The sequence below is a fragment of the Pipistrellus hanaki genome, assembly GCF_964339955.1.
Source record: "Pipistrellus hanaki genome assembly, chromosome: 16".
Taxonomy (NCBI): domain Eukaryota; kingdom Metazoa; phylum Chordata; class Mammalia; order Chiroptera; family Vespertilionidae; genus Pipistrellus; species Pipistrellus hanaki.
This window is the reverse complement of record NC_140518.1, coordinates 23,656,879-23,662,878: the sequence shown is the minus strand read 5'-3', so window position 1 is coordinate 23,662,878 and position 6,000 is coordinate 23,656,879. Positions and strand designations below refer to the sequence as shown.

The window sequence follows — 6,000 nt, the reverse complement described above, 5'->3', positions numbered from 1 at the left end:
TGTATTGCAAGGTAATGATGGCTAAGGGGAAGAAGCACCGGGAGCTCAGCTCCTCCGCCTTTTCCAGGGGGCTCTCGGTGCCGAGGCAGGCAAATAAATGGCCTAACTGACCCCTCCAGACTGCTTAGAGGCCATAGAGTGTTCCTTTCAGGAGAATCCGCGCTGGGATTGCGAAGCAGAGCTTCGAAGGCTCTCAGGGTTCCTAAGGTTACGGCCCGGCCCGCATCCCGAGCTCAGCCGCTATTACAGAAAATCTCGCGAGAGCTCGAGCAAGTCCCGGCTGCGCGGGTGGCGTCCGCGGGATGTCGGCGGAGCGCTCCAGACCGCGCCCCCTCTGGCGCCGCTGGGAGAGGCTCAGGCCGGAGTGGCCCGCGGCGCGCACGCGCAGGTGAGCGGGGCCGGAGCTGGGGCTTTGAGGGCGGAGGGCGGAGGGCGGGAGGCGGGGCCTTGCGTTGCGCCGCGGGCACGTCGCTGCGCGTCCTCAGTATTTAATGTCTCTGTGTTCCAACGGCCTGGGCGAGCACGTGGGGGAGCGGCCGGAGCGCAGCTCTGTGGGGCCGGGCCTCAGGGTTGAGGCGGGGGTTGGGGGGGCGGCGGCGGGCGAGGACTCTGTATCCCTACGGTGGCCGTGGAGCTGGTGAGTTGGAGCCGAGGAGGGCGGCTGTTCCGGGGATCACCCACCGGGGCGGGAGGACGACGCCGTCGCCGTCGGGGTGATGGGGAACCTGGGGTGCAGATGCGCTTCCAGGTGCTCTGCTTGCCGGAGGCCCCGGACCCTGAGTGCGGACGGGGAGGCTCCGGCCCGCAGCCTGCTGTCAAGCAGGCCCTTCTTTCCTTTCTGCCGCATGCGCGCCCCCTCAGCTCCCCGGTCCGGGTTGTCTAGCCCGTCGGCTCCCGCTGACAGGTCGCGTGTGCGTGGTCCGGGCGGCGCTCTGTGGCCGCGCGGGGTCCCCCACGCACGTCACCCTCCCTCCTCGGGGGCGGGGGCGAGTGAGGTCGCGATGCCCGGGGCCACCACCGCTTTTGTAGCTTAACTTTCCCCGAACGCGCACGCCTTTCCTGGGAGACGGAGCGTGTCCCACCCAAGGTCGCCTAACTCACACGCGTTTACTTTTCAAAGGTCGTGTGTACCCAGTCTGAGCTGGGAGAGGCGGTGGCACAGCGGGCTGTGGGCAGGGCCAGGTGCTCACAAGGGCGAAGAGGTAACCCCAAGGCCCGCGGGCAACCCCTTTCTCCCTCCTGAGGGCTTGGAGTGGAATCGGTCACTTCAGGATCCTCACTCATCCAACTTCTGGGCCCTTTGGCTTGGTTCTGGGTTGCTCCCCTCCTGAAGGCCCTGGGAGTTCAGTGTGGGGAGCCCAGGGCAGGGGTTCTGTTTGCTAAAGCGGGAAGATGGGCTCTCTGGGACCGGTTGTGATCGGATCCCTGTTTTGGGCGGAGGGACCGTTAGAACTGAGTTAGGGTCCTGAAGTCTAAAGCGTGGTGTGTCTCGAGAGGATTATTAGCATTTGCAACACCTTTAAAGGGTGTCCGGAGGGGCGGAGGCCGTCGGGTCCCGCCCGCTGCGCCCGCCGACTTCTTGCCCCGCGGGCACATAGGTCACGTGTCGCGCTCCCCTGGAGGGACCGAGCGAGTTTCGTGGATCCCGGTCTCAATATGCTTGGAGAGGCCCTTAACCCACTCAGGGGGCACCCTTTCTCCTGTTCAACTCTTTTGTGCTCTAGGGTACGCTTCCTTCCATTTGCTCCCCCCCCCCCCCCAGGAGGCACGGGAAGAAGGGAGCAGTTGGTGGTGGGCGGTGCGGAATCGACCCCGGACTGCGAGCAAGCCCTGGGCCTTTCGCGATTTTCCTGTCCAGCGGTGATGCTCCGGTTGGCCGCTGCTAACACAAACCCGGTGCACTTCATTCCAGGTGTGAGTGGAGGCTTCTCAAGCCGGGTAGAGTGCATGGACAAAGCAATTAGATTAAACTGTCTTTCCCCTACTTGAAGTTCATGCTGCTTGGTGTTTAAATGTATCTGCTGCAGGAGACTGTCGAATTACAGCGGGGAGGGTAGGGAGATCTGGGGGAGATAATAGATCAACCGAAGGTCTTGTATGCATGCATATAAATACAACCAATGGACACAAAACTCTGGGGAGGGAGGGTATGTATGGGGGGGCAATGTTAAAATATGTACACAGATAATAATTTAATAAAAAATGTAAAAAAAATGTATCTGCTGCAGGGAAATCTGGGCTGCTGGATACGGTGCAGTTCTATCTGTTCATTGGTTTGCTGTTAGCCCCTCCCCCCAATTTTTGTTGCAATTACTGATGAAGTAACTGTTCACAGTAAGCCATTAATTCTGGCAAACAGTAATCTTAGCGTGCTCTGGTAACTAAATCCTTCCCAAATTAAAAACTATTTAGAAAGCAAAACTTGGACTTTAATAAGCAACATCCCATATTCTTTGCTCTTAAAAGTACAGAGCATCTTTGAAACGAAGAGAAGAGCAGCAGCATGCATGTAGGGCCATATATTAGGTTCCTCTGTTCTTGGCATTCAAGGGGTTTAGCAGCTTATTTAAGACTTTCTGAGCACTGGAAGCTCGTGAAGTTATGCTTTGGGAGCTTTCTGACTTGTGTTGAATCTTTCCTCTTTCACCTCTTAACTAGTTTTGTGGGTTCTGGGTAGTGGTTCCTTTGTGTATTCGCAGATGAAGTTGTCACTTGGCCCGGTGAGGTCCTCTGGATCCTACAGGTATGCAAATCACTGAAGCTTCAGTGCCAACCTGAATTAAATGGGCCCTATTGTCATGAGTATTGTTAGATGATGGCCTAGAATTTTCAGGTAACTGATCCCATTCAAGCATGTGAGTGAGAGGTCTAATGGATTTGTGTCTTGCTGGAGTCTTGTGACTATCAGTTCCTCCTTTCCAGCTGTATCTAGGAAATACATTGACACGTGGACACTGCAGGGTGCCAGTGAGAGTGTCTGTTGTAAGTGACCTGCTCAGGTGCCAAGTGGATGTGTCCCCAGTGTAAGGTTGCTGAGCATCAATATTTTAAAGCAATTTGTTTTGTTCTACCTGGTAACCCAAATTATTGGTGGGCTTTGGACTCGTGTCCTAGCTTGGGTGAAGGCTAGTTTTGGCCTTTACAGTGTTCTCTCTCCTCACCCTAAAGACAAGTTGAAATATTTGTGAAATCCAACACTGTGTATGATGGGTTCTCAAGCCTTTTTTTTATTCCCTCTTGAAGAATCTCCGAGAGTGACATTTTCTCTTGAATCACTTGAGTGATTTGAATTTTATTAAAAGAACCCTCCCCCGGCTTCTGGCCTGGAAACTTGGTTGGAAGGAAAAGGAAAACAAATTGGTTTCCCCACATTGTCAGCCAGCCTCCTGGCTCTAGCCTACCACAAATATGACTTGATTGAATACTCCTTTCAGGGCTTTAAGGAGTGGGCACCCCTTGTGCGTGGTGAGCTGGTGCCTTCCAGCTCATTCTCCCAGGCAACTCCTTCGTAATCTTCCCTGTGAGTCTAGAATGGAAGGGTTTCTCTGCAGCTTGGTCTGTTATGCTACTGTGGGGAAGTCGACAGTTTTGTGTACAAATTAATACTTTCAGCTTGCCATTCTGAGGAGTATTCCTCTGCTCTGGGTGGTGCTGAATCCTATGGGACTCTTGTCCCATTTAAAGATATATTTTATTGATATTTTACAGAGAGGAAGAGAGAGGGATAGAGAGTTAGAAACATCGATGAGAGAGAAACATTGACCAGCTGCCTCCTGCACACCCCCTGCCGGGGATGTGCCCGCAACCAAGGTACATGCCCTTGACCAGAATCGAACCCGGGACCTTTCAGTGCCCAGGCTAACGCTCTATCCACTGAGCCAAACCGGTCTTGGCTCTTGTCCCATTTAAGGTGTGAGTGGAGGCCTCTCAAGCGGGTAGAGTGCATGGGCAAAGCAATTAGATTAAACTACCTGTCTTTCCCCTACTTGAAGTTAAGGCTGCTTGACTGTTTAAATCAAGTTATACTGTTTGAATTGCTTATCTATATGGGAAGCACTTTAATCCTTATGTTTGCTTCCTAGGGCAAGTTCTGCTTTTTCCACATCCCTTTCTGGTCGTGCCTCACTCAGGTTTCACTTTTATGATCATTTAACATTACGTATCCATCGTATGTAGCAAACCTGCTGGCCCTCCTACCTAATTTAAAACCTAGACAGTGGAAAACATGGTCAATGACAGTGTTTTGAGTTGGACAGAGTCTGGCTGGAGAAGTAATTGGTTGGGGATGTGGAAACTAAAATTTAGAGGATGCCTTTTCCTTGGTAGCTACTGTGTCGGGGGAGTTGTGAGCAAACACCTCCCTATTCCTTTCATCCTCATTCCTCTGAATACAAGTGAGGTGGGTGAATTGAGGCGTAGAGAAACTGGTAAGTGTGGGTTTGGACTTAAGCTAGGGAGGGCCCTTAGAGGGCTTTTGTGAGAAGAACCAAGGCATAGTCCAAACCATGGGCGTTACTCCTAATCTTTCTGTTGCTTTCCAAGCAGATTATTAGAGTGAAGGAGTGTGTCTGTCATCCAGCCTTCTGAGGACTGGCTTTTAGCAATAAGCAACCTTCAAGATGTCCTATTCCTTTGCTTTCCTTTCCTCCTCCTCCTAATAGTCTTTGTTCTGTCCAGTCCCCACCATTTGGATGTTTCTATAACTCGGTTTGATAGTTTACAACAGTCGATAGTAAACATTCTGTCCCCATCCGGTAATACTGGTTGGCTGACTTCTTCGAACCAGGTGCCACTGAGGCCCATGCACTTAGGAACAAAGTGGGGCCCCAAGTGAGTTCTGGAAGTAAAAGTATACAGTGCTGCAGGCTGATGAGGCTTGTATCACCACTAGGTGTAGCTGGCAAGAGCCCTGGATTGGAGGGGTGAGGGCTTGGTACAGCTTTCAGGGGGGGAAACCTGGATGTGATTTTAGGCAGGGTTGGTCAGCATTAAAGGCATTCAGATTATGTTCTTTGGGACCTTGTTAGACTAAAGTGCCTGGGGGCTCCTGGAAGAATAGAGTGGCCTGCAGGGTTGTTTTATGGGGAGGAGTGGTTTTGGGCTAGGATGCTTGCTTTAGTGGATAGCACAAGTCAAAGACTTAATAAAAACCAATCCAGTTTTAGGTGCATTTTAAGTTCTCTTAACTTTAAGGTATTACTGTGCTAAATGTTTTTATATTTATATTTTACACTCTTCCTAGTCTCATCTTAATTGATCCTTTGAGGAGAGGGTCTAGAACTGCCTTTGTCTTTAGGGTGTTATTAACTAGTCATGTGTAGCTAGTTAAATTTAAGCTTTAAGCATAAAATAAAATTTAACAATTAATTTCTTGGTGATATTAGTCAGATTTCAAGTGTTCAGTAGCTTCATGTGGCCAGGGGCTGCATTATTGGACATTTTCATCATCCCAGAAGTTTCTATTGGACAGCACTGGTCTTAGCTCTTTTTCTTTTTCTTTTTTTTTTTTAATATATTTTATTGATTTTGTACAGAGAGGAAGGGAGAGAGATAGAGAGCCAGAAACATCGATGAGAGAGAGTCATCGATCAGCTGCCTCTTGCACACCCCCCACTGGGGATATGCCCGCAACCAAGGTACATGCCCTTGACCGGAATCGAACCCGGGACCCTTCAGTCCCCAAGCCGACGCTCTATCCATTGAGCCAAACCGGTCCCGGCTTAGTTCTTTTTCATAATCCACAAACCAAACAGCTTTGGTGACAAATTATTTATCAGCTCTCTCCATGGCAAGTCGTGAAGTTATGATCTGCCAGTTTGGAGGGCAGTGATCAATTATGAAACAGTTTGAGGAGTGTAGTGAGGGATCTGGGAATGTATGAAGCAAAGAGCCAAGTGCTAAGCTGTTGGAAAGCCATTTTGGTTTGAGAGCCTGCTTATTATCATAACGGTCTTTGCTGGGTCTCTTAGGCTTGTCCTCAGATCTCAACTGACCTATTTG

At 50.8% G+C, this 6,000-nt stretch overlaps 1 protein-coding gene across 2 annotated transcripts in view; it reads left to right on the top strand.

Moving 5' to 3' along the window:
• Positions 1–488: 488 nt before the first annotated feature.
• Positions 489–6,000, top strand: part of AKAP1 (A-kinase anchoring protein 1) — a 31,101-nt gene continuing 25,589 nt past the window's right edge. Inside the window, exon 1 of one of the 2 annotated variants that reach the window (XM_084862557.1) lies at positions 489–637. The gene's annotated coding sequence lies outside the window, so the exon portion shown is untranslated. Of the gene's footprint in view, positions 638–1,182; positions 1,203–6,000 lie in introns of those variants that run through there. The other variant, XM_084862558.1, reaches the window with a different exon arrangement.